This window comes from Balaenoptera physalus (genome assembly GCF_965194825.1).
Source record: "Balaenoptera physalus genome assembly, contig: HAP1_SCAFFOLD_784, whole genome shotgun sequence".
NCBI classification, from domain to species: Eukaryota; Metazoa; Chordata; class Mammalia; order Artiodactyla; family Balaenopteridae; genus Balaenoptera; species Balaenoptera physalus.
Window position 1 is genome coordinate 64,975 of NW_028125992.1, and position 27,668 is coordinate 92,642.

The window sequence follows — 27,668 nt, forward strand, 5'->3', positions numbered from 1 at the left end:
CCTAGAAACTAACAATGAATACAACAGGAATAAGTAATTTGAAAGCTCATAAAAGATGTAATGGCAATGAAGATGTTCTACAGTTCAGTATTTAAGACTATTTGGCAGGCAGTCATGACATTCCTTATTATTGAGTGTCAACTAGTAGAGGTCATATATTTTTGTTCTTTAAAACAGCAAGGGCATGATGGCCTGTAATAAGTATAACCCATGTCATCTCCCTTCTCATTTCCCAATGTCACTTTAATTAAAAATTACCTGGATGAGATAAGACAGCTCTCAATTTGACTGCCATTCTGCATGTATCTTGAGTTCTCACACTTTTCACAGCAATTTGATGTTTCACATGTTTCATGCGAAAAATAAACTATAGTATAATTTACTCCATTGGTTTTTAAGCAAATCTGAAGGATACAGTGTAGTAACAAGCATTAACAGTTGGATACAGAGTATATCAAATGTAATATTTGTTATAGGCTAAGACTCATCTGTCAAGGTTCAAATTGGATGAATTATATTATTCAGTTATTAAATACTTTCATTACATTTCATTTAAAATGTAATTATTGTTTCTATGACTTTCAAAATATACTTTCCCAATGACCTTCATTCAGGATTGTGCTCCTTTCAGGAAATGTTGTGACTTTAGGATAGCCACCTCTGTACTTAGATAGAACAGTAGTAGTTCTGAATCAGACACCTCTGACTGTCTTAACTGACTCCTTCCTTCAAAAGACATGGCTGAACTCCTAGACTGTGCCCCCTCCAGCACCACTTTTGCTGCATTTGTCAGACTGGCTGAAGTCTGGGTTAAAGGTCCAGGCTTGGAGTCTCACATGCTGTTTCCCTCCCTAACTTCTGGGTTTGGATGAAATGCTACACCATGCAGAATGGAATCTAGCCTCCTGAGTGGCCACTGAAAGGCTTGATGACACCACACGTGTAATATGGTGAGTTAGCTTTCCATGGGGGTGAACCTTGACTTACAGGAAATAGGAGGCGGGGATGGGGGGTGGCAAGTCAGGCAGGTAGCATCTTCCTACCATGGAATAGTCTGAGATGGAATTCTTTCTTGCAGCCCTTCTGGAAGAGTCCAATGTGCCAAGCAATGACCAGCCTTTTCTTTATCTTTTTTTGAAGTTTTGTATGAAGTGGTAGCCAGCCTGGTAACACATTATATCACTTTGCCTTGGTTATTTTTCCCCTCACACTCACTGTTTTCAATTTTCACCTCCTGTTATGTGCTGAATTGTGTCCCCTGCCCCAGTCTAAAATTCATAGGTTGAAGCCCTATGACCAATGTGACTGTATTTAGAGACAGGGCCTTTAGGGAGATAAGTAAGGTTAAATGAGATTATAAGGGTGGGTCCCTAATCCAATAAGGTTGGTGGCCTTTTATGATGAGGAAGAACAGAGCAGCCAAGATGGCAAAATAGAAAAACCCTGAGCTTACTTCCTCTCACAAGCACACAAAAATCACAACTATCTGCAGAACAATCATCGATGCAAAAGCCCACCAGAAAAGATCTTCTACAATTAAAGACATAAAGAAGGAACCACGGGACTTCCCTGGTGGTGCAGTGGTTAAGAATCCACCTGCCAGTGCAGGGGACACAGGTCCAAGCCCTGGTCCAGGAAGATCCCAGATGCCGTGGAGCAACTAAGCCCGTGCGCCACAACTACTGAGCCTGCGCTCTAGAGCCCATGAGCCACAACTACTGAAGCCCGCACACCTAGAGCCTGTGCTCCACAACAAGAGAAGCCACCGCAATGAGAAGCCCGCACACTGCAATGAAGAGTAGCCCCTGCTTGCTGTGACTAGAGGAAGCCCGTGCACAGCAACGAAGACCCAATGCAGCCAAAAATAAATACATAAAACAAAGAAATTTAAAAAAAAAGAAGAAGGAACCACAACGACACAGGTAGGAGGGGTGGACTCACGATATAATTAAATCTCATTCCCTCTGTGTGGGCAACTCACAAACTGGAGAATAATAATATTGCAGAGGTTCTTCAATGGAAGTGAGAGTTCTGAGCCCCATGTCAAGCTCCCCGTGTCAGGTTCAGCACCAGGAAGAGGAGCCCCCAGAGCATTTGGCTTTGAAGGCCAGGGGGGCTTAATTGCAGGAGCCCCACAGGACTGGGGGAAATAGAGACTTCACTCTTAAAGGGGGCATGCAAAATCCCATATGCACTGGGACCCTGGGCTAGGTAATTTGATAGAAGCCTGGGCCAGACCTACCTGCTGGTCTTGGAGAGTTTTCTAGAGAGGCAGGGAGCAGCTATGGCTCACCCTGGGGGCATAGACACTGGTGGCAGACATACTGGGGGACACTCAAACACCTGAACACTGCTGTTGGTGGCTACCATCTTGGTTCATTAATGCCAAGACCTGGCCCCACCCAACAGCCTATAGGCACAAGTGCTGGGACACCTCAGGCCAAATAACTAACTGGGTGGGGACACAGCACTAACCATCAGCAGATAGGCTGCCTAAAGACTTCCTGAGCCCACAGCCATCTCTAGAAATACCCTTAGACATGACCCTGCCCACCAGTGGGCCAAGATCCAACTCCACCCACCAGTGGGCAGGCACTGGCCTTCCTACCAGCAAGCCTGCACTAGCCTCTAGACCAGCTTCACTCAGAGGGCAGACACCAGCAGCAGAAAACTATGATCCCACAGCCTGCAGACTGAGCCTACCAGCAGCAAGCCAGAGCCTACCCTGGAACCAGCTGAACCCCGGCCCTGCCCATTAGCAGGTCAGTGCAATCTCTGGAACATCCTGGACCCCATACACAACTGTGTCAGGAAATTTCCCCCTCCCAACAATCTGAAACAAGCTCTGGGATCCCTAGGCCTGCAGCCAGATTCCAGGAACCAGATCTGCCTGCAAGTAGTTTGGCACTAACTGCAGGATCTGGCTTCACCTGCAAGTGGGTGGGCAACCACCCCAGTCTTTTGGACCCTGACTCTGCCCACCACTGAGCCAACACTAGCCCTGGGGCCACCTAGGGTTCTGCAACCAGCTGCCTTGTAACCAGGCACCACTAAACAGCAGCCAACAGCATCCACAGAAGGCAGGGCCTGGCAACCAACTGGACTAGGGGCCAACCAAACCTACCAGACCGCCCACATAGTCAGCCTAACACAACAGAAGGACCCATGCAGCCCTCTTAGGGGGAACCACCAAGCATATAGCTTGGGTAATGAGATGGGAGTGCACTGCTGGGATGCATAGGACATCTCCTATAAAAGGCCACTTCTCCAAGGTTGAGAAACGTGACTAATCTACCACATATATAAAATACAAATAGCAACTCAGAAAAAATGAGGTGACAGAGGACTATGTTTCAGACAAAGGAATAAGATAAAACCTCAGAAGAAGAACCAAGTGAAGTGGAGATAGGCAATCTACCTGAGAAAGAGTTCAGAGTAATGGGCCCACAGAGCCTACATAGGGAGCACTCCGAGAGCATATAGCTCTGGTGACCAGAGGGGAGTGCACTGCTGAAATGCATAGGACATCTCCTACAAATGGCCACTCATCAAGATTGGGAAAAGTAACCAACCTATAGAAATAAAAACAGAGAATTAGGCAAAATGAGGCAACAGAGAAATATGTTCCAAACAAAGGAATAAGATAAAACCCCAGAAGAAGAACTAAGAGAAATGGAGCTAGGTAATCAACACAATAAAAAGTTCAAAAGTACTGATCATAAAGATGTTCGAGGGACTTCCCTGGTGGTCCAGTGGTTAAAACTCCACACTTCCACTGCAAAGTGCGCATGTTCAATCCCTAGTCAGGGAACTAAGATCCCACATGCTGCATGGCATAGGCAAAAAAAAAAAAAAAAAAAAAAACAGAAAGATGCTCGAAGAACTTGGGAGAAGAATAAACAAATACAGTGAGAAGTTTAACAAAAAGGAAAAATAAAGAAAGATGAAATGGAGCTTAAGAATACAATAAGTGAAATAAAAACTACACTAGAAAGAATGAACAGTAGATTAGATGATACAGAGGAATGGATCAACAAACTAAAAGAGAGAGTAGTTGAAATCACTCGAACTGAACAGAAAAAAAGAAAAATGAATAAAAAGAGATGACGACAGCTTAAGAGACCTCTGGTACAATATCAGGCATACTAACATTCATATTATAGGGGTCCCAGAAGGAGAAGAGAGAGAAAGGGGCAGATAACATATTTGAAGACATAACAGCTGAAAACTTCCCTAACCTGGGAAAGGAAACAGACGTTCGGGTCCAGAAATCACAGAGTCCCAAACAGGATCAACTGACAGAGGACCATACTAAGATACATTGTAATTAAAACGGCAGAAATTAAAGAGAGAATATTAAAAATAGCAAGAGAAAAAACAACAAATTACATACAAGGGAACTCCCCTAAGACTATCAACTGACTTTTCAGCAGAAACTCTGCAGGCCAGAAGGGAGTGATATGATATATTTAAAGTGATGAAACAAAAAACCTATGACCAAGAATACGCTACCCCTCAAGGCTATCATTCAGATTTGAAAGGGAGATCAAAAGTTTTACAAACAAGCAAAAGCTAAAAGAGTTCATCACCTTGAAACAGCCTTACAAGAAATGTTAAAGGAACTTCTCTAAGCAGGAAAGAAAAGGCCACAACTAGAAACATGAAAATTATGAAAGGAAAAATCTCATTGGTAATGACAAATGTACAGTAGTGGTAGTAAATCAATTACTTATAAAGCTAGTAGGAACGTTAAAAGACAAAAGTAGTAAAATCATCTATATCCACAATAAGTAGTTAAGGAATACACAAAACAAAAGGATGTAAAACATGATGTCAAAAACAGTAAACATGAGGACTGGGAGTAAAAATCCCAGGTTTTAAAAATGTGTTTGAACTTGAGAGATTGGCAACTTAAAACAATCAGGTAAATATATAGATTGCTATATATAAACCTCATGGTAACCACAAATCAAAAATCTATAATAATACACACACCAAAAAAAGGGGAAGAAATCCAAACATAACTCTAAAGATAGTCATCAAATCACAAGGAAAGAGAGCAAAAGAAGAAGAAAGGAACAAAAAAGAACTACAAAAATAACCCCCGTACAATTAACAAAATTGCAATAAGTACATACCTATCAATAATCACTTTACATGTAAATGGACTAAATGCTCCAATCAAAAGACAGAGTGGGGCTTCCCTGGTGGCGCAGTGGTTGAGAATCTGCCTGCCAATGCAGGGGACACAGGTTCGAGCCCTGGTCTGGGAAGATCCCACATGCCGTGGAGCAACTAGGTCCATGAGCCACAATTACTGAGCCTGCGTGTCTGGAGCCTGTGCTCTGCAACAAGAGAGGCCGCGAAAGTGAGAGGCCTGCGCACCGCGATGAAGAGTGGCCCCCACTTGCCGTAACTAGAGAAAGCCCTCGCACAGAAACAAAGACCCAACACAGCCATAAATAAATAAATAAATTAATTAAATTTAAAAATAAAAGAGTGGCTGAATAGATACAAAACAAGACGCAAATATATGCTCTCTACAAGAGATCTAAAGACACACACGAACTGAAAGTGAGGGAATGAAAAAAGCTATTTCATGCAAATGGAAACAAAAAGGAAGCCAGGGTGTAGCAATACTTATTTCAGACAAGATAGATCATAACAAGAGACAAAGAAGGGCATTACAGAATGATAAGGGGATCAATCTAAGAAGAAAATATGATAATTTTAAATATATATGCACCCAACATAAGAGTACCTAAATACATAAACCAAATATTAACAGACATAAAAAGAGAAATTGACAATAACACAGTAATAATGGGGGAATTTAAAACCCTGCTTACATCAATGGACAGATCATCTAGATAAAAAATCAATAAGGAAACACTGACCTAAAACAGCACATTAGACAAAGTGAACTTAACAAGTATACATAGAACATTCCATCCAAAAGCAGCAGAATACACATTCTTTTCAAGTGTCCATGTAATGTTCTCCAGGATAGGTCATATTGTAGGCCACAAAACAAGTCTCAGTAAGTTTAAAAAGATTGACATCCTATCAAGCAACTTTTCTGACCACAACACTGTGAGACTAGAAATCAACTTCAAGAAAAAAGACTGCAAAAGACATAAACATGTGGAGGCTAAATAATACGCTACTAAACAACCAACTTGTCACTGAAGAAACTGAAGATGACACAAACTGATGGAAAGATATATCATGCTCATGGATTGGGAGAATTAATATTGTTAAAAATGACCATACTACCCAAGGCAATCTACAGATTCAATGCAATCCCTATCAAAATACTAATGGCATTTTTCACAGAACTAGAACAAATAATTTAAAAAAATTTCTGGAAACACAAAAGACTCCAAATAGCCAAAACAATATTGAGAAAGAAGAACAAAGCTGGAGAGATCACAATCTCTGGTTTTAAACTACACTACAAAGCTCCAGTAATCCAAACAGCATGGTACTGGCACAAAAACAGACATATAAATTAGTAGAAAAGAAAAGACAGCCCAGAAATGAACCCACAGTTATATGGGCAATTAATCTACAACAAAGGAGGAAAGAATATACAATGGGGAAAAGACAGTTTCTTCAATAAATGGTGTTGGGAAAATTGGTCAGTTACATGCAAAAGAAGCAAACTGGACAACTCACACCATGCACAAAAATAAACTCAAATGCATTAAAGATATAAATGTAAGACCTGTAACCATAAAACTTCTAAAAGTGGGCTTCCCTGGTGGCGCAGTGGTTGAGAGTCTGCCTGCCAATGCAGGGGACACGGGTTCGGGCCCTGGTCTGGGAAGATCCCACATGCCGCTGAGCGGCTGGGCCCGTGGGCCACAGCTACTGAGCCTGCGCGTCTGGAGCCTGTGCTCCGCAACAGGAGAGGCCGCAATAATGAGAGGCCCACGCACCGCGATGAAGAGTGGCCCCCACTTGCCGCAACTAGAGAAAGCCCTCGCACAGAAACGAAGACCCAACACAGCCATAAATAAATAAATAAATAAATAAAGTGTATAACTTTAAAAAAAAAAAAACTTCTAAAAGAAAAAGTAAGAAGTATACTCTTTGACATTGGTCTTAGTAATATTGTTTTTGAATATGTCTCCACAGGCAAGGGAAACAAAAGCAAAAATAAACAAATGGGACTACATCAAATTAAAAACTTTTCACATAAGGAAACTATCAACTAAATGAAAAGGCCGCCTACTAAATGGGAGAAGATACTTGCAAATGACATACAGTAAGTCCCCTACATACAAGCCTTCAAGTTTTGAACTTTCAAAGGTGTGAATGTGCGTTCCATCAACATCAGGCATGAGTGAAACTGCAGCTTGCCCTCAGTCTTCTACTGCTGACGATCCTTCAGCTCTACCCTCTCCCACCTCCTCCCCCTCTTCCAGTCAGTAACTCTTCTTGCCTGTTCCCTCGATGCCAGCTGTTGTACTGTACTACTGTACTTTTCAAGGAAACATACTGTAAGATTAAAAATGTTTTCTTTATTTTTTTTGTTTGTTTTTTATGTATTATTTGTGTGAAAGGTACTATAAACCTATTATAGTACAGTACTATATAGCCGATTGTGTTAGTTGGGTACCTAGGCTAATTTTGCTGGACTTACGAACAAATTGGGCTTATGAATGCACTCTCAGAAAGGAACTTGTTTGTAAGCAGGGGACTTACTGTAGCTGATAAGGGGTTGATATCCAAAATATACAAAGAATTCATACAACTCAACATCAAAAAAACAACCCAATTAAAAAATGGACAGAGGATCTGAATAGACATTTTTCCAAAGAAAATATGCAGATGGCCAACAGACACATGAAAAGATGCTCAACATCACTAATCATCAGGGAAATGCAAACCAAAATCACAATGAAATATCCCCTTTATATCTGTCAGAATGACTATTATCAGAAAGACAACAAGTAACAAGTATTGGCAAGGATTGGAAAAAAGAACCCTTGTGCACTGTTGGTAGGAATGTAAATTGGTGTAGCCACTATGGAAAACATTATGGAAATTGCTCAAAAAATTAAAAATAGAACTACCATATGATCCAGTAATTCCACTTCTGGATATTTATCCAAAGCAAATAAAAACAGTAATTAGAAAAGATATATGCAACCCTATGTTCATAGCAGCATCATTTACAATAGCTAAGATATGGAAGCAACCTAAGTGCCCATCAACAGATGAATGGATACACACATACACACACACACACACACACACACACACACACACACACACACAGTGGAATATTACTCAGCCATAAAAAGAATGAAACCTTGCCATTTGTGATAACATGGATGGTCTAGAGGGTATTATGCTAAGTGAAATAAGTCAGAGAAAGACAAATTATGATATCACTTACATGTGGAATCTAAAAAACAAAACAAATGAACAAACATAACAGAGTCATAGATACAGAGAACAAACATGTCATTGCCAAGGGGAGGAGTTGAGGGGGAGATAAGACATAGGTGAGGGGGACTGAGGTACACATTTCTAGTTACAAAATAAATGAGTCATGGGTATGAAATGTACAGTGTGGGGAAAATAGTAAACAATTATGTAATATCTTTGTATGGTGACAGATGGTAACTAGACTTATCGTGGTGATCAATTTGAAATGTATAGAAATATTGATTCACTATGTTATATATCAGGAATTAACATAGTGTTGTAGGTCAATTATACTTCAAAAGCAAACAAACAGACTCATGGAAAAAGAGATCAGATTTGTGGTTACTAGAGGCACGGGTGTGGGTGGGGTATTGGGTGAAGGCAGTCAAAAGTTACAAAACTTCCAGTCCTAAGATAAATAAGTACTAGAGATGTAATGTACAACGTGATAAAGATAATTAACACTGCTGTACTATACATATCAAAGTTGTTAAGAGAGTAATCCTAAGAGTTCTCATCATAAGGAAAAAAATGTTTTTTTCCCTATTTCTTTAATTTTGTGTTTATATGAGATGATGGATACTCATTAAACTTACCATGATAATCATTTCATGATGTATGTAAGTCAAATCACTATGCTGGACACCTAAACTTATACAGTACTCTATGTCATTTATATCTCAATACAACTGGAAAAAAATTAAATTCTAAAAAACTTGTTTGTATTAGTCAATATTGTGTAGGTTAGCATTCTCGAAGTGTGGTCTGGGGACATTTTCCGTGGGTCTATGAGGTCAGTTTCAAAATCAATGATTAAATGCTAAAATGTTATTTGCCTTTTTCATTCTCAATCTCTTATGAGTGTATTGTGGAGTTTTCCAGAATGTGATACTGCAGCTCTTTGAATGCAGAAGCAGACCCCAAAATCCAGCTTTATTCTGCTTAGCCAGACATTAAAGAGATTTGTAAAAACTGAAACAGTGCTACTCTTCTCACAGCTATTTTTTTGTTCTAGAAAATATATTTTTCATTAAGATATTACTATGCTAATGTATAATGGATTCATTTACATATTTTTAAAATTTCTCAGTTTTAATATCTAAAACAGTAAATATCAATATATAGAACCCACATAAACAAAAGCCCACTGAGGTCCTGTTTTAAAATGTTGGCTTTATTATTACTTAGGTATGGTTAGGTCAATAGACCAGGAGATGACTGTCACTAAAGGGAAGTCTGTTCCCAAGAGTAGGAGGCCTGCCATGTCACACAGGGCCGCACAGGGCCACCCGGGAAGCACTAGTCAGTCAGAAGGTTGAAGGAGTGAGGGGAAAGCATGGGTGAGAGCCTTATTGTGGTTTTCGCAGAAAGGAACAGGCAAGGCAGGGTAAGCAGGTTTAGGGTTGGCTAGTTTGAATAATTTCAGCAGGCTCTTAGGTGTAGGGGCTGTCCTAGGGTTTCCTGGATCTGGCCCTGAGGTGACCAGGACAGGTGAGCACAGGCATACCTCGGAGATACTGCTGGTTTGGTTCCAGACTATTGCAATAAAGCAAATGGGGCAATAAGGCAAGTCACACGAATTTTTTGGTTTCCAGTACATATAAACATTATGTTTACACTATGCTGTAGTCTATTAAGTGTACAATAGCATTATGTCTAAGAAAACAATGTACATATCTTAATTAAAAACTAATGCTGCTGGAAAAATGGCACCAATAGACTTGCTCAATGCAGGTTTTTCACAAGTCTTCAATCTGTAAAAAATGCAGTATCTGTGAAGTGCAGTAAAACAACATATCGCTGTATTGGCCCAAAGTATAAGAGCCCTGTGAGAGCTGGGTAAAGGGGGTGGTAATGGGGGCGGAGGGGTATGGTTTTGGATTGGTTAGCTTGCACATGAAAGGTATATTCACAAGGGGGGAGTTTGTCATCTCTAGGAATTAGCTAGTCCTCAAAGGAGCAGTCTCTCCTGCACTAGCAAGGTCCCAGCTGCCAGAGCATTGAGAAGACAGAAAGTAAAGAAACACAGTCAATACAGGTCCTTAATAGTTTTTAAGAGTGTAAAGAGTGTAGAGATGTTCAGAGACCAAAGAGTTTGAGGACTTCTTGGCTAGGTTATGCACAGTAAAAAAGAAGCCCCAAATCTCAACGTCTTACAGCAAAGAGGGTTGTTCGTTGCTCAAGTGAAGTCTTCACACTTCTGATAGGGGGCATACAGTCATCCCTGGGGATCCTTGGGGGATCTGTTCCAGGACCCCCAAAGGATATCAAGCTCTACGGGTGCTCAAGTCCCTTGTATTAAATGGTGTGGTACAGTCGGCCTTCTGTATCCGAGGACATGGAACCCACAGATGCAGAGGGCCTCCTATACAAAGAATAACAGAACATTTTAAAAAAAGTCATAATTTCAGAACAAAAAATCATTTAAATTGAATTACTTTAGTTTAATGAGAAACTCCCTATATTATCCTTATTTGCTCAACTTTTTATCATGAATTAGTGAGATTTCATCACTACTTAGGAAGAGTTCAGGGACTGGTGCTTGGAAATTTCTGACATCTAGGACAATTATGGATGGAAATGACATGAAGGAGAGGAAAGACCTTACCTTGTTTATATGCTGAAAGGACCCAGCAGAGAGGGGGAAGGCTGAACATACTGGAAAAAGAGACACCTGAGAGAACTCCTGGAGGGGGTGCAAGAGCAAAGGAGGGAGCGGTCTGAAAGAGGAGAGAGAGAGGAACCTCTCCTTCGAAAACTGGTTGGATAGGAGGAGAGGCTTCCCTTGAAGATAAGTTAGTTGAGGGAAGGAGGGAAGCTGCAAGAGTCCACCCCTAACGGCACTGATTTTGTCTATGAATCACAGGTGAGTTTACTGCTGGAGGTGAGCGGGGCAGGGAAGGTGGAGGGTTTAGGCCCATTGCAGGGCCTGGTGAAGGGAGCCGACGAAGCACAAACAACAGGAGATGAAGCAGAACCGAAGGCCCAGCTGAGTTTAGACCTTAAACCGTAACAGCATGAAACACACGGCAGCCTACCTTTCCTAACTCAGCTTCCTAACCCTGGCATTGAGTAGAGGTGGGGTTGGGGTGGGTGTAGGGAACTGATGTTTACTGAAAGGCTGTGTAGGGTGATGGTTAAGGGCACGGCCTTTGAAGTCAGCTGGCCTGAGTCAAAATCCTGTCACTTTCCTATTCAGTAAAATGGGGCCAATAATAGTCTTGTGGTGTTGTTTTACGTGGGTAACAGTGGTTTTGTGGAGTTGTTTCGAGGGCTAAATGACTATATATATGCTGTGGATTTTCTTTCCACATCCCTGCTTCTGGGGGTTAAGGGACCCACCTAGGTTTCCTGATTAGGTGAGTGTAGGACTCTTGAAAAGGGACTGTTGGGCTGCACCCCGCAGGCTTGTAAGCCCAGTGTTTGCCCAGCTTGAAGACCGTAGAAGGACCCCAGAATCAGTGACGGAGACATCAATGGTGTTCATGGATAGGAGGATCTTACCTGTGGGAAGCGAGGTCCGGGCGTGACTCCCCACCCTGTGGGGCAGACAGCGGCCGTCTTCACTACCACGGGGAGAGGGAGGTTACCAGTTACAGGGGGAATTGACGTCAGCGTGGCTCATCGGTTACCAGGGAAACCAGCATGGGAGCCTGCCCCTCACCGCCCCTTTGATGAGCCAGCAAGGTGCGGACGTTCTGATCTAATGAGCGTTCCCAGCTGGGCCGGGGCGAGCATGCAGCCATGTACTGAGGAGGGAAGGTCAGTCAGGTGAGTAGGGGTCGGTGAGGCAGGGACTGGTCAGGCAGGGGACGCACAGCGAGCAAGGGAGCCGCCATCGTGGGGGGCTGACCATACAGGGACAACCCAGCTCCTCCGCCCTCCCTGCCCGTTTCCTTTGAGGCCCCTCCTCCGTGGTCCCCATGATCCTTTCTGCTTGTGGTGGGGAACGGAAGGCAGGTATACCTGGTTCTCCCCTGTTTTGTTTCCAAAGTATACTTTGGCATAATCTCTAGGCCCTACTTTCTTCAGGCCTTTAGTTTTATATCTCAGTTACCTGTTTTAGAAGTAAACTACACCCTGCCTCTCATTTGTGTTTTACTCTAATAATCCTAGCCTACCTATTCATCCACTTGCCCTCCAGAGAAGGACCTCTGGATCGCAGGGGGAGGTCACATATGTGGAAGAGGCAAAAGATAAAGGCATAAAAATATGTTTTAGGACATCTCTTCTTACCTACTAACTCCCTTAATTCTCCTGTGGGTAGATGTCTTCATCCCCCGAAAATACCCACCGCCGATGCTCAGAGGGGTCAGTAATGTGGGCAGAGTTACTTACGCAGCTGTTTACTGTCAGAGCAATAAAACAATTCTACGCCTGTGCTCTTCCACTTGGCGCTCTGCCCTGCCTCAAACCAAGGGCTGCACTGGTCCCGTGGCGGCCTGAGGGCTGGAGGCCTCGGAGGACTGGGGTGAGGGAGGCGTAGGTGCTGGTGGGAGACTAAAGAGCCTAGGCGAGAAGAGAAAGAGGGGCTCTATGCGCAGAGAAGCGGGGGCTGATGAACAGGGAGAGAAGGAAGACGCGGAGGAGCTGGAATCGCAGTGAAAGGGATGAGCAGGTGGGGAGGGGAAAGGAGGGATGACTTGTGGAACAATGGGAGGTGAAGCTGACGGTTTTACGGGGTTCACTTCCAGGTGATGACGAGTAGCCACAGGACTACTGAAGAGAAGCTGAACACCACTGGTGTGGAGGACACGAAGAAGCGTGAGTTCCAGCTGCTTGAGTGAAAGTTGAAAAACAGATCTGATGTCAGAGTCCTTTACAGATGCTTGAGGAGTGAGCTTGTGGTTGAAAACAGAGCAGGCAGGGGCCCGGGTAGCAGAGGCCCGGAGCTGGTGCAAGGCACGAGCCTCCCGGGAAGAGGGGCTGCAGAGGTAGAAAGAACCCTGGTTTTTAACTGTAGCACGTGGCAGTTCTCATCCATGACTCTGCATGGTCCTCCCAGCAATCCCATGAGATGCATACGGGGCAGGAAATAGACCTTCTCCGCGAAAACCAGCTGCGAAGCATCGGCACTGGGACGCAGACCACGTCTCCTGACTTGATCCACGCTGTCTGTAGTTTCCCATGAGAGTCCTGATCCTCTGCGTACTATTCACAGTAGGAGATCAACCTCTTAGAGAGAAAACTTATAGTCTCTACATAGAAATGAAAGAACTTTTCTCTAAGTTTTCTTCACCCCAGACTCTATGTTAAAAATCTTCAGGCTGTAAATTGTGAGAAAGAGCTGTTGGACTGTCAGGAATTGGTGCAGGTGAGGTTCTTATGGTGCCATCTAGTGTCCGTGATTGGACTTACAAAACTTTGGCTATAAGTATTCTGAAAAATAATTTATTTAAGGAAATAGCAAGTAACTGATTAATTTTGCAAAAGAATAGACATTAAAACACCTAATATTTTCCTCTCCCTGCCGGGAAGATTTATTAACCTGCCCTCTTGATCACCCCGAGAGTTAGACCAATGCAGTGAATTACTTCATTGCATAACACAGAAATTATGACCTAGTGAAGTCCAAGGTTACCTTATTTTCTTTTCACTATACCAGTTCATCCAAGACCTTAAAGATCATGAAGCTTGGTGCTAGAAGTGTCTGAGGCATTCAGGTCTTCATTCAGTAGAATGAGGTATACAGCAGTGCTTCACAAACTATAAAATGTTAAGCAGAAGTATTATATAGAGCTATTATTTCACACATACGATTCCATACCCTTGACACACCTCCCTTCTAAGCCTCATAACATATTTATAAGATAAGAGTTGCTATCTAGACTTTACATCTGAAGAAGCTGAGGCTCAGAGATGTTATATGACTTGCCCAAGGTCATAGAGCTAGTTTTCTCTTTGCTGTACTACATTGCCACTATGACACTGATATAAGGAATTAATATGAATTTATTCAGCAGAAATTTATTAATGCTCACTAGTACCATCCGTTGGGTTAGGAACAAGGTATATAAAGATTTATGACTGTTGGGAACTGAATGTTTGTGTCCAACTAAAATTCGTATGTTGAAGCCCTAGCCCCTAATATGACATATTTGGAGGTAGGGGCTTTGTGGAAGTAAAGTTAAATGAGGTTATAAGGGTAGGGTCCTGATCCAATAGGATTACGTCCTTAAGGATAGGAAGAGAGACCAGATCCAGATCTTGCTTTCTCTCGGCAGGCACATGCAGCAAGAAGGCAGCTGTCTGCAAGCCAGGAACAGAACTCTCAACAGAACCTGACCATGCTGGCACCCTATCTCACTTTCAGCTCCAGAACTGGGAGAAAATTAATTTCTGTTGTTTAAACCACCCAGTGTATGGTATTTTGTTACGGCAGCCCAGCCCAAGCCAACTAAAACAATGAATATCTACTCCCCCTAAGCTGCTTCCAGCTTTGTTAGGGAAGTCAGTTGTTAGATAAATCACAACCCAACTTGCTGAGATAGATGTATGGACACCTCATATTTCTAAATGATTGCCTTAGAAAGAATCCTGATGAGACTGGTGGTGACAGGCTACCACAGATGTCAGACAGCTCTAAACTCAAATACATTTAAGAGATGACCTCTTACTTAGAGGTACCTTGTCATTAATAAACATGGACTTTCTCTCAGAACCCCGTGTGCCCTCTTTGCGTAGGAGATGGGATGGAGTTGCGGAGCCAGTGACTAAATGTGGCTTTGGGTTCTGGTTCAGGAACAGAACCTGTGGTCCTCAGCTGCTACATCTATCAGATGAGATGGTTTTGACTAGCTGCCATCTGAGGCAGTCATCTGAATCTTTTTGCTCACTTTGTCCCTAGAAGAGTTTTGAAAAACTGTGAAACTGTTTCCACTTTTGAAAGTTGACATCTAAAATTTTCCATTAGAAATGTAGTTTTAAAGAATGTCATTTCCATTATACTATAAATGTTGACATTTTAAAATAAAATCATCACATGACTCTTATGTTTCCAGTACCATCAAAATAACATATTTATTAGAAATTCACTATCATTCATAAAAAAGACTGCCTTTCACATCATTCCTTTTTCTCAATGAAATATTATTTTCACTCCATTCTCCATTCCCAGAATTTTATGTAATGCAGTGTATTTTTATGTTTGAAAGTCTTTTAAAATTAAAATTAAAAATTAAAATTACCTGAAAGTTTTATTATCATAATTATCAGTAGTTAAAATTTGAAACCATATATGATAAATTTTGATAATAATTACACATAATTAGTAAAATTTTATTGGATACATCTCTCAAAATCTATTGATGAATGTTATTTATTGTTAGAAAGAGATACAATTTAATCTAGATTCAATTCCTATTTTGGGGTTTTACAGATATAAGCACTCAGAGACACTGTTCTCATAAATAGATGAAAATAGTTTTATTATAGTAAAGTCATTCAATTATTTCAACTTCTGAATTGCATGCCAAAAGTATCTCACAGTAATCTCTCATTAAATGTTATTTTAAATCATCAACTTTAGGTTCTCCATCAAATTTGTTGAAAGCAAAGAATTAGAAACCCCCTGAATTACAAAAGGATTGATTATCCAGTCTTTACAGTCAATCTGGGACTACTATAGGACAATCATCTCACTTATAAACACTAATTCTAAGGAAGAGTGCTAAGTAAGGCAGAGAGCCTTGCATGTCACCTGGATGACCTAAGATGCTACCAATGTTTCTTACCTATACTCTGCTTGGTTCTCTCAACACTCTCCCTCAGGAGCAATGCTTTCTTTGAGTAAAATTATCATCACTCTTATAACCACACTCTACATTATATCTGAATGAACATATTGGCCAAACTGCTCCACTGAATACCAAAATACCCACTCTTAAAGAGAAGAAAAGGAAAGACACAAAGCCTGAATGCAAATTTTTGATGCCTTATTTTGGAGACTTCTCTGGAAGCAGAAGTGCCATCCATTAGAAATACAATGTGAGCCATATATGTAATTTAAAATTTGTTTGAAAAGCAAAAAGAAGCAGGTGAAATTAATGTTATATGTAATGCAATATTTCCAAAATATAATCATTTCAACATTCAGTCAATATAAAAAGTTAAAAATGAGGTAGTTTTACATTTTTTTTTTTTTGGTACTATTCCTTGTAGTATTTTATACAAGCAGCAAATCTTAATTCATACCAGCTACACTTCAGGTGCTCAATATCCACATGTGACTAGTGACTATTGTATTGGGCAACACAGCCCTTGAGAGACACACTGTAGTAAGATTTGGGATGGATAAGAGAGCAGTCTTTTGTTTTTGTAAAGTAAGAATATGGTGAACATAAGCGAAGTGGTCAGAAAGGAAAATAGTCCTATCCATGCCCTCGTACAGCTGTGAAAGGTATCTTTCACCCCAGGGCCTATGCTGCACAGCTGTATGAAGTGGCCCTGGTGTACCTCAAGAGATAGAGGTACCCCACTTTGAAGATCATTATTTTAAGGTGAATTCTAGCTGCCAGGGTCTTTGGAAAATGATGCAATGATAATGAAATTATGCCGCCTTATCTTCTGGAGAAGACCTAGTCAACTATCCTCTAAAATTCTGGAGCAAGTAAAAAGAAAAAATTCATGAGACAATGATTAGCAAAAGATCTAGAAAGCCCCTGTTACTTTGTCAGCAATATCCTGGTATGACTTTTTTAAGTCATACCAAGTATGGTTGACAACCTACCTTATTGCAAGTAGAGAGTTTTTGGTAATAGTAGGGTGATGTTTTCTCCTCTGACTTTGATGGAGACAAGATGAGGTTATATGAAAATCATCAACCTAACATCAGATTACTCTAGGAGGTGAAGATTTCCTATGTTAGGGCACAGAAATGACTAAGAATCTCTTCCTTACCTCTATTTTCTTAGGAAACTTCTACAATTTGTCCCTCTAGCTCTTTCTAAATTCCAGTGTACAGTATGAATGTTGGGCTTCCTTTCCAAAGGAACCCAGATGCTTGTCCTAAAAGGTAAGTATAAAGAAGTACTCTATGATACTGTCTTAGTTGGCTTGGGCTGCCATGACAAAATACCATAGACTGGGTGGCTTAAACAACAGAAATTTATTTTCTCACAGTTCCGGAGATTGGGAAGTACAAGATCAAGGTGCTACCTGATTTGGTTTCTGCTGAGAGCTTTCTTCCTGGCTCTCAGATGGCTGCCTTCTGTGTCCTCCATGGTAGAGAGAGAAGTCTGGTGTCTCTTCCTTTTCTTATAAGGACACCAACCCTGTCAGATTAGGGCCCCACCTTTATGACCTCATTTAACCTTCATCACCTCCTCACAGGTCCTATCTCTAAATGTCTTAGTGAATTCAAGCTGCTGTAACAAACTACCATACACTGGATGGCTTAAACAACAGAAATTTATTTCTTACAGTTCTGGAGACTGGAAGTTCAAGAGCAGGGTGCCAGTACGGTTGAGTTCTGGTAAGGAAAGTTTTCTGATTTGTAGACTGCTGACTTCTCCTTATATCTGCACCTGGCAGAGAGCAGAGAGGAAGAGCAAACTTACTTGTGACTCTTTTTTAAAAAATTAATAAATGTAATTTATTTTTGGTATTTATAATTTTTTACTGAAATATAATCAACTTACAATGTTTCAGGTGTACAGCAGTGATTCAGTTATATATATATATGTGTATATATATATATATTCTTTTTCAGATTATTTTCCATTATAGGTTACTACAAGATATTGAATATAGTTCCCTGTGCTATACAGTAGTCCTTGTTGTTTATGTATTCTATATATAGTAGTGTGTATCTTTTAATCCCAAATTCCTAATTTATCCATCCCCTCTCCTTTCCCCTTTGGTAAGTGTAAGTCTGTTCTCTGTGTCTGTGAATCCATTTCTGTTTTGTAAATAAGTTCAGTTGTATCATTTTTTAGATTCCATATATAAATGATATCATAGGATATTTGTCTTTCTCTCTCTGACTTACTTCACCTAGTATGATAATCTCTAGGTCCGTGTTGCTACAAACCATATTATTTCATTCTTTTTTATGGCTGAGTAGTATTCCATTGTATAAATATACTACCTCTTCTTCATCCATTCATCTGTCATTGGACATTTAGGTTGCTTCCATGTCTTGGCTATTGTAAATAGTGCTGCTATGAACATTGGGGTGAATGCATTTTTTTGATTTAGAGTTTTCATCTCTTCCAGATATATGCCCAGGAGTGGGATTGCTGGATCACATGGTAACTCTATTTTTAGTTTTTAAGGAACTTCCATACTGTTCTCCACAGTGGCTGCAGTAGTTTATTCCTACCAACAGTGCACAAGGGTTCCCTTTTGTCCACACCCTCTCCAGCATTTATTATTTGTAGACTTTTTGATGATGGCCATTCTGACTGGTGTGAGGTAATACCTCACTGCAGTTTTGATTTGCATTCCTCTAATTATTAGCGATGTTGAGCATCTTTTCATGTGCCTGCTGGCCATCTGTATGTCTTCTTTGGATAAATGTCTGTTTAGGTCTTCTGCCCATTTTTTAAAATAGATTTATTTATTTTTATTTATTTAGTTTTGGCTGTGTTGGGTCTTCGTTGCCGTGTGTGGGCTTTCTCTAGTTGAGGCGAGTGGGGGCTACTCTTCATTGCAGTGCATGTGCTCCTCATTGTGGTGGCTTCTCTTGTTGCAGAGCACGGCTCTAGGTGTGCAGGCTTCAGTATTTGTGGCACTCGGGTTCAGTAGTTGTGGCTCACAGGCTCTAGAGTACAGGTTCAGTAGTTGTGGTACATGGTCTTAGTTGCTCCGCGGCATGTGGGATCTTCCTGGACCAGGGCTTGAACCCATGTCCCCTGCACTGGCAGGCAGATTCTTAACCACTGCATCACTAGGGAAGTCCCTTCTGCCCATTTTTTGATTGGGTTGTTTGTTTTTTGATATTGAGCTGTATGAGCTGTTTGTATATTTTGGAGCTCAATCGCTTGTTGGTTGCATCATTTCCAAATATTTTCTCCCAGTCTGTAGGTTGTCTTTTCATTTTGTTTATGATTTCCTTTGCTGTGAAAAAGCTTTTAAGTTTAATTAGGTCCCATTTGTTTATTTTTGGTTTTGTTTCCATTACTCTAGGAGACAGACCCAAAAATATATTGCTGCGATTTATGTCAAAGAGTGTTATGCTTATATTTTCCTCTAGCAGTTCCTGTACTCCAAAAACTATACGATGAAGATGACACAAACAGATGGAAAGATATACCGTGTTCTTGGATTGGAAGAATCAATATTGTTGAAATGACCATACTACCCAAAGTAATCTAAAGGTTCAATGCAAACCCTATCAATTTACCAATGGCGTTTTTCACATAACTGGAACAAAAAAATTTTAACTGTGTGTGGAAACAGAAAAGAAACTAAAGAGCCAAAACAATCTTGAGAAAGAAGAACAGAGCTGGAGGAATCACGTGCCCTGACTTCAGACTATACTCTAAAGCTACAGTAATCAAAACAGTATGGTACAAAAAAACAGACACATAGATCAATGGAATAGGATAGAAAGCCCAGAAATAAATCCATGCACTTATGGTCAATTAATCTATGACAACGGAGGCAAGAATATACAATGGAGGAAAGACAGTCTCTTCAATAAATGGTGCTGGGAAAACTGGACAGCTACATGTAAAAGAATGAAATCAGAACATTCTCTAACACCATACACAAAAATAACTCAAAATGGATTAAAGACCTAAATGCAAGACCAGATACTCTTGTGACTCTTATAAGGTACTAATCTCATTCATGAGGACTCCACCCTCCTGACTCATTTGATCCTAATTACCTCCCAATGGCCCCACCTCCTAATACCACCGCATTTGAGTATAGGGTTTCAACACATGAATTTTGGGAGGACACAAATATTCAACTCATATCACCAAATATAGTTACATTGGGGGTTAGGGTTTCAACATATAAATTTGGAGGGGCCATGATTCAGTCCATAGCAGATATTAAGGCACTAAGGGTATGGAATTCCATTTTAGAAGCTCTTCAAATAATTTAAGATAATCAGCTGCCTGAATTATTTGTTTAGGATGAAATTCTGTTTAGCTGGAGGCAAAAGACTCATTTAATATTTTCCAGAATTCCAAGTCTTTTTATAACATCATCCTCTGTCGTCTCCTTATGTATGAAATGGTTTGAATTTCATGATAAAATTTCATTATGACACACTTCTCCCAAGAAAAACTCTTGTGGACAATTTTGGGGGTTTTTAGGTAAACTATTACTAGTGCAAGATATTTTTTAATGAACTATTTCTAATTTTTTCCCTGTAAAGTTATTTCTTCTAGTCTCAGAACTGCAAAGACATAGTAGCTCCCACCCCCAAAGTCCTATTTAAAAATAATGAGCATTCTACAATCAAGAGACATGCTGAAAAGGGGGGGGGGTGTCTTTCAAATAAATACACAGGTATTCCTAGAGTAGTTAATTTTTAAGTGAAACTAGTGATACTTCCTGCCAAGCATGAGTATAGTACATGAACCTGTGAAACTAGAATAAACTAAAAAGTACCTGTGACTACTTTAGAAACTGATGTACGGAATACACTTGTAGTCTATTTTTTATAGCTGTGACATTGGGAAATTCCATAGAGTAAAAATATAGGGTGTTTTAACTTTGCTGTAAAATACGAGTTTTTGGTATTGAAGAGGGAGATATGCATCCAACTTGTACTAAGTTCCTTATAGAGAATTTAAAAAATCAATCATTCCAACAAATAAAAACTGTAATGGCTCAGTAGTATTCTTCATGAACAGTTACTGTAAATAAGGGCTGAAGTATTCAAAGAAAAGGAGCTCAGAATCTTTCATGCATTAACTATTCTAGGCAAGACCATTGAAGAAGTAATATCAGTTTGAGATGGTTCAAAATATGTTACCAAGTCTAAGGACTTACACATTATTATATCACAATTTTACTTTTAGTTATCTAATTTAGGAATGTTTGATTCTAAGAAGAAGCTGGAAACTAACTGGAATTGTCTCTAGCAATGTTATTATATAGGCTTTTACTTAGGCTTATAGATTTTTCTGCTATTTTTTATTCATCTTGACATAACAATAGGCTAACTGTAATTATATCACAGTCCATGGGCTTATGTTTCACAACTCCCTCTTAGAAACTCTGATTTAGTTTGTGACTTATTTAGTTTACACACTTGTTCTCTAATAATTTAGTTCTGTAATGCTGGTTAAAAAATTTTTGGACATTCCCAATATGCACATATACATTAAAAATACACACACATACCTCTGTGTTTATGTACTATGTATACTATAAAACACATACACAATAGCAATTTTAAAGGATTAAGGATGAAATAATTAAATTTAAATCTTTCTATTGAAGTACAAAATAAGAACATGATTTGACATTCTTCCTTATTTTGGAAAGTCTTGGTTTATCATTTTGTGACATGGTGATTTGAGTTTGATTTCTTTCTAATATAATAGACTTTGGGGGGGAATAGTTTTAGATTTATAGAAAAATGGATATGATAGTACAGAGCTCCTATATACCCTGTACCCAATTTCTCCTATTACTAATATCTTACATTAGTATGGTATATTTATTACTTAATGAGCCAATTTTGATCCATTATTGTTAACTAAAGTCCATAGTTTATTCATACTTCTTTTGTTTAACCTAATGTCTTTTTCTGTTCCAGGACCCCATCCAGAATACCACATTACATTTAGCTGTCATGTCTCCTTAGGCTCCTCTTGAGTGATAGTTTCTCAGACTTTTCTTGTTTTTGGTGGCCTTGACAGTTTTGAAGAGAACTGGTGAAGTAATTTTTAGGATGCCCCTCTAATGGAGTTTGCAATTTGTCTGGTGTTCCTCTCATTAGACTGGGGTTATGGGTGTTTGGAAGATCACAGAGGTGCGGTGCCCTTTGCATCCGATCATATCAAGGTTACATACCATCAGTATGATTGATCACTGAGCTCAGGTCGCATTGTAACCTGGCCCATGGGTAAGTATTCATTTCTGCTAAGGTCCGTCAGCAAGCCAAAACTTGTTTCTCACAAGGAGAGTAGTTATCTTCACAGGATGGCAGGGCTTTGCTACAAAATCCTAAAGGTTTGCATTGTGATTCACTTATATGTACTTGCCAAAGACTCCAAATATCTCTATCTGCCACTTCAAGCATCACTGGGTCAACTGAATCATATGACCCAAGTGGAAAAGTAACTTGCACAGCAGCCTGGACCGTTGCAGAGACTTCTCTTCGCTCACTTGGTGTTATGCCTCTTTTTTTTTAACAGTAGGAGGGGCCAGATGTAACAACTTATCCTTCACTTAGAAGTGATATCTTGATATACTCAACTCCAAGGGACCCCTAGAAATTTCACTGAGGTAGAAGGCCTCTGAATTGGGGGGGATTTACTTCCCATCCTCTGACATGCAAATATCTTACCAATATGTGTACAGTAATTGGTACTTCCTGTCTACCAGGACTAATCAGCATATCATCATCAACGTAATAGACCAGTGTGATGTTCTGTGGAAGGGGAAGGGGATTTAGTCTCTGCAGACTAAATCATGACATAGGGCTGGAGGGTTGATATAACCTGTGGTGGGACAGTGAAGGTGTGCTGCTGACCTTGCCAGTTGACTCCTTCCGGTGGTCTTTTTCAACACATATAAAGGAAAAAGCATTTGCCAGATCAATAGCTGCACACCAGGTACTGGGAAATGTGTTGATTTGCTCAAGCAATGAAACCACATCTGGTTTAGCAGTGCAACAGGGATCATTACATAACCGGATTTACAAAAATCCAGTCATGCTCCAAGATCCATCTGTCTTCTGCACATGCCAAATAGGTGAGTTGAAAAGGGATGTGATGCATATCACAACCTTTGCAACTTTCAAGTTCTTGATAGTGGTACTAATCTTTGCAATCCCTCCAAAAATGTGGTATTGTTTTGGTTTACATTTTTATAGGTAGCAACAGTTCTAGTGGCTTCTATTTGTCCTTTCCTACAGTAACAGCCTTCACTCTACAGGTCAGGGGACCATTGTGGGGATCCTGCCAGCTGCTGAGCATGTCCATTTTTTATGCATTCTGGAACTGGGGAAATAACCACAGGATGTGTTCAGAGACCCACTGGGCCTAACATAAGATGAACCTGAGCTAAAATTCCACTGATAATTTGACCTTCACAAGCCCCTACTCTGATAGGTAGATACAGTGATATTTTGGGTTTCCATGAATTAGGTCAAACCCACTGTCTACTAAGCCCCAAAAGTCTGGTTATTTCCTTTCCCCCAATGCACAGTCACTCTTGTTGATGGCTATAGGACCCTGTGGGGTAGGCTGGGGAAAAAATTAACACTATACATTTTTGGCACTGAAGTAGGGTCCTTCCTCAAGAAGACCTGGCCTCCCCTTCATTCAGAGTTCTGGGTATGTAAATTGGCTCAAGCCTGGGAACTGATTGAGGGGCTGTGACTTTCTGTTTTGGTGACACAAGTTAGGGTTTCTGTTCATAGACCTGGAACTCTTCTGCTTATATATTTTTTGGCTGCGCTGTGCAGCTTGTGGGATTTTAGTTCCCTGACTAGGGATTAAACCAGGGCCCTCGGCAGTGAGAGCACTGAGTACCACCAGGGAGTTCCCAGAACTCTTCTGCTTATAAAGACCAAGTAAGAATTTAGTAATTATCCATCTATTTCTTTTCTAGGGACACCATGAGCAACTAGCCAATACCATAGGTCTTTGCGAGTCAGATAATTCTGATAACTGCTTTGGCTCAGCTGTCCGTTACAGCAACCACACTGGTCCCTACCTGCCACCCTGAGATCCCATCATCACCACTGCATTTAAGAATCTGTTTGATGATAACAGATTCCATTGTAAGATACATCTGAATACAGAGAGGAGCAATTGCAGATCTCTTCAAGGTGCTGGGACTCACTTCACAAATTACTTCTCATAGTCATGTTGAAGGGTAATGTCCTCTGGACCCTCCTGAGGTGGGTGAGAAAGTCTTACATGATAAATCAACTCTAAGATTCCCATCTTCCCAAGACTTTGGAGATCTTCCTCTACAGTATCCTAGGCAGTTCTGGCACTTCAACTTCATTTAGTGTAGACACTTTTGGGTGGAAGGAAGTCAGTGATCAATGGTGTTTTTGCCAGTTTCTTCTCACAGTGAGTCCACTGGGCTCTGAAAGCCATCTTGTGGTTATTTTCTTAGTTCCACAGGTACAACTGGAAGAGACATACTCAGCAAACAATCAAACAAACTTAATCTTTTTCTAACCCTTTGAGGTAAAATGTATCTGCTTTGTAGGCTCTTATCAATAAATTCAGCCTGATAGTATTTTACAAGCCTTCATCTTTATCCCTGTATTAGTTTCCTAGGGTGGTTACTGCAAAGTACTACAAACCGAGAGGCTTAAAACAACAGCAATTTATTCTCACAGTTCTTGAGAGGAGATATCTGAACTCAAGTTGTCAGCAGGGCCATGCTTCTCCTGAAGGCTCTTTGGAATAACCTTTGTCTTTTCCTAGCTACCAGCAGCTCCTGGCATTTCTTGGCTTCTAGCTACATCACCCCAATCTCTGCCTCCATCTTCACATATCCTAATTCCTTCTGTGTTTATATATGTCTGCATCCTCTCTTCTTAAATAAGGATACCAGACATTGGATTTAGGACCCACTCTAATCCAGCAGGACCTCATTTTACCTGATTACATCTTCAAAGATTATTTCCAAATAAGGTCACATTGCATTTCCAGTTGGAGAATGAATTTTAGGGGACACTAGTCATCCCACTATAATCCCACACCCTTAACATCCATACAAAATTTGACTGCATATTCTTTTGTATGCTCTGAATTTTTTTAGCATGTGTATTTTACTTTTTCAAATAAAATTAAAGTGGAAAACCCGCCACAGTTCTTTGCCATAAAATGCAAGTATTCCTTCCAGCCAGTTTCTCCCTTTGATGGCCATTACTACATAGTCTCCCTATATTGGTTTCCCTGTCCCTTTTCCAACCTTTTCTCTAACTGCAGACAAAATGACCTTTTAAAATAATCTCCTTCCGATCTTTCAAGGAGGATCAAACACAAGGTTTCCCGTTAGCTGAAGGAGGCTTTTCAAGATCTGGTCTCCAGTACCCTTCTTCCAGGTTCATCTTTCAATAAAACCCCATTATGAACCCATTTTACCCCAGAACCCCTTGTAGGTTTCCGAACTGCCCAAGCCATTCCCTTCCTCCATACTTTGGCCCTGTGCTCTTTGCCCCCTGCACCCATGACTGCTGCTCATCTTTAGCAGCTACTCTGCTATTCCCTCCCTGGACAGGAAACATTTTTGTCTTCTCATCTTTGAAGTCTGTTAATATTTTCCCTTTGCTCTTGCTCCTTCTCAATCAAATTTCCTATTTGGTTTTTTTTTAATAGATTTATTTAATTAATTAATTAATTAATTTTTGCTGCGTTGGGTCTTCGTTGCTGCAGACTTTCCCTAGCTGCGGTGAGCGGGGGCCACTCTTTGTTGTGGTGCATGGACTTCTCACTGCAGCAGCCTCTGTTGTTGCAGAGCATGGGCTCCGGACTTTGGTAGTTATGGCACGAGGGCTCAATAGTTGTGGCTCGCAGGCTCTAGGGCACAGCCTCAGCAGTTATGGCACGCGGGCTCAGTAGTTGTGGCACACGGGCTCAGTAGTTGTGGCTTGCGGGCTCTAGAGCGCAGCCTCAGCAGTTGTGGCATGCGGGCTCAGTAGTTGTGGCTCGTGGGCTCTAGAGTGCAGGCTCAGCAGTTGTGGCACGTGGGCTCAGTAGTTGTGGCCTGCAGGCTCTAGAGTGCAGGCTCAGTAGTTGTGGCATGTGGGCTCAGTAGTTGTGGCTTGCAGGCTCTTGAGCACAGGCTCAGTAGTTGTGGCTCGCGGGCTCTAGAGCGCAGGCTCAGTAGTTGTGGCTCGTGGGCTCTAGAGTGCAGGCTCAGCAGTTGTGGCAGGCAGCTCAGTAGTTGTGGAGCACGGGCTTAGTTCCTCAGCAGCATTTGGGATCTTCCCAGACCAGGGCTCTAACCCATGTCCCCCGCATTGGCAGACAGATTCCTAACCACTGCGCCACCAGGGAAGCCCCCCAAATTTCCTATTTGAAAGAATGTAGTCCAACAACACACACACAAGCAGCTACGCTGGCCCACCGGCTGGGTAGGACCGTGTCCCCCTTCTCACGGAGGGGATGGCTGTTAACTCAGCTCTGGAGCGACAAGCGCGGCACCACGCCGAAGGCCAGAGCCCGCCGGGCTCCAGGCTCGGGGCGGGTGGTGACGGCATCGCCCCTGGGAGGCCGGGGAAGCCGCACATCACCCACTCGGACCACATCCCTCGCTCTACAGCCGAGGAAACTCCTCCGGCGGAGGGCGAGGCTCCGAAGCCCAGAGCGACACTGTAAGGCGCCCAAACATGTTAGTGCCCTTCACGCCCCAGGCCGGCCCTCTTCCTCCTCACCGAGGCCGAGTCCCGCCACTTGTCCAGCGCTTTCTCTCTCTCACGCCCGGGTACGCGAGGACGAACAGCTACCGCGAGCCTGAGGTCAATGACCGCGCGCGGGGAACTCGGGGGCGGGCCGGCGGCGCGCGGGGGTGGAGCACTCGCCATAGCGCTTCGCGTGGGCGGTCCTCTCGGGCTGCTCGGCCCGCGCAGGCGCGTGCGCAGGCGGGTGCGCAGGCGCGTGCGCAGGCGCGTGCGCAGGCGGGTGCGCAGGCGGGTGCGCAGGCGCGTGCGCAGGCGCGTGCGCAGGCGGGTGCGCAGGCGCGTGCGCAGGCGCGTGCGCAGGCGCAGGCGCAGGCGCAGGCGCAGGCTCCGCGTCGCAGGACTCCCGGCCGTCGCGGGCCGCGCCCACTCGTCGCGGGTCAGAGGCCGCGGGGCGGGCGGTGGTGACGCGCGCGGAAGCGTCCTGTGCGCCGTCGGTAGCCGGCAGGCAGCAGCGCTGCAGTGGCGGCCACTGCCGGGTGCCCCGACGGGAGGGGCTCCGGATCGCTGGGAGGCGGCCGAACCCCTGCGGCCCCGCCGCCGGCGGAGGCCCCATGAGTCGGGGGACGATGCTTCAGCCCGGAGCGTGGCCGGGGGAGAGCTGTGCTGAGAAGCCGGCGGGGGAGGCGGGGGCCGCGGCGCTGGAGGGCGAGAAAGCGGTGGCCGGGAGGCA

At 42.1% G+C, this 27,668-nt stretch overlaps 1 long non-coding RNA gene across 3 annotated transcripts in view; it reads right to left on the reverse strand.

Annotated features, from left to right (window-relative positions):
* The window catches only part of LOC309653658, a 51,036-nt gene extending 23,886 nt beyond the window's left edge, over window positions 1–27,150 (reverse strand). Inside the window, exons 1-4 of one of the 3 annotated variants that reach the window (XR_014259344.1) lie at window positions 26,972–27,148; window positions 17,860–17,963; window positions 12,676–13,818; window positions 11,944–12,188 (exon numbers count right to left, since the gene is read on the reverse strand). This is a non-coding gene — a long non-coding RNA (uncharacterized lncRNA). Of the gene's footprint in view, window positions 1–11,943; window positions 13,819–17,859; window positions 17,964–26,971 lie in introns of all 3 variants that reach the window. The other 2 variants (XR_014259342.1, XR_014259343.1) reach the window with 2 other exon arrangements.
* Window positions 27,151–27,668: the final 518 nt, after the last annotated feature.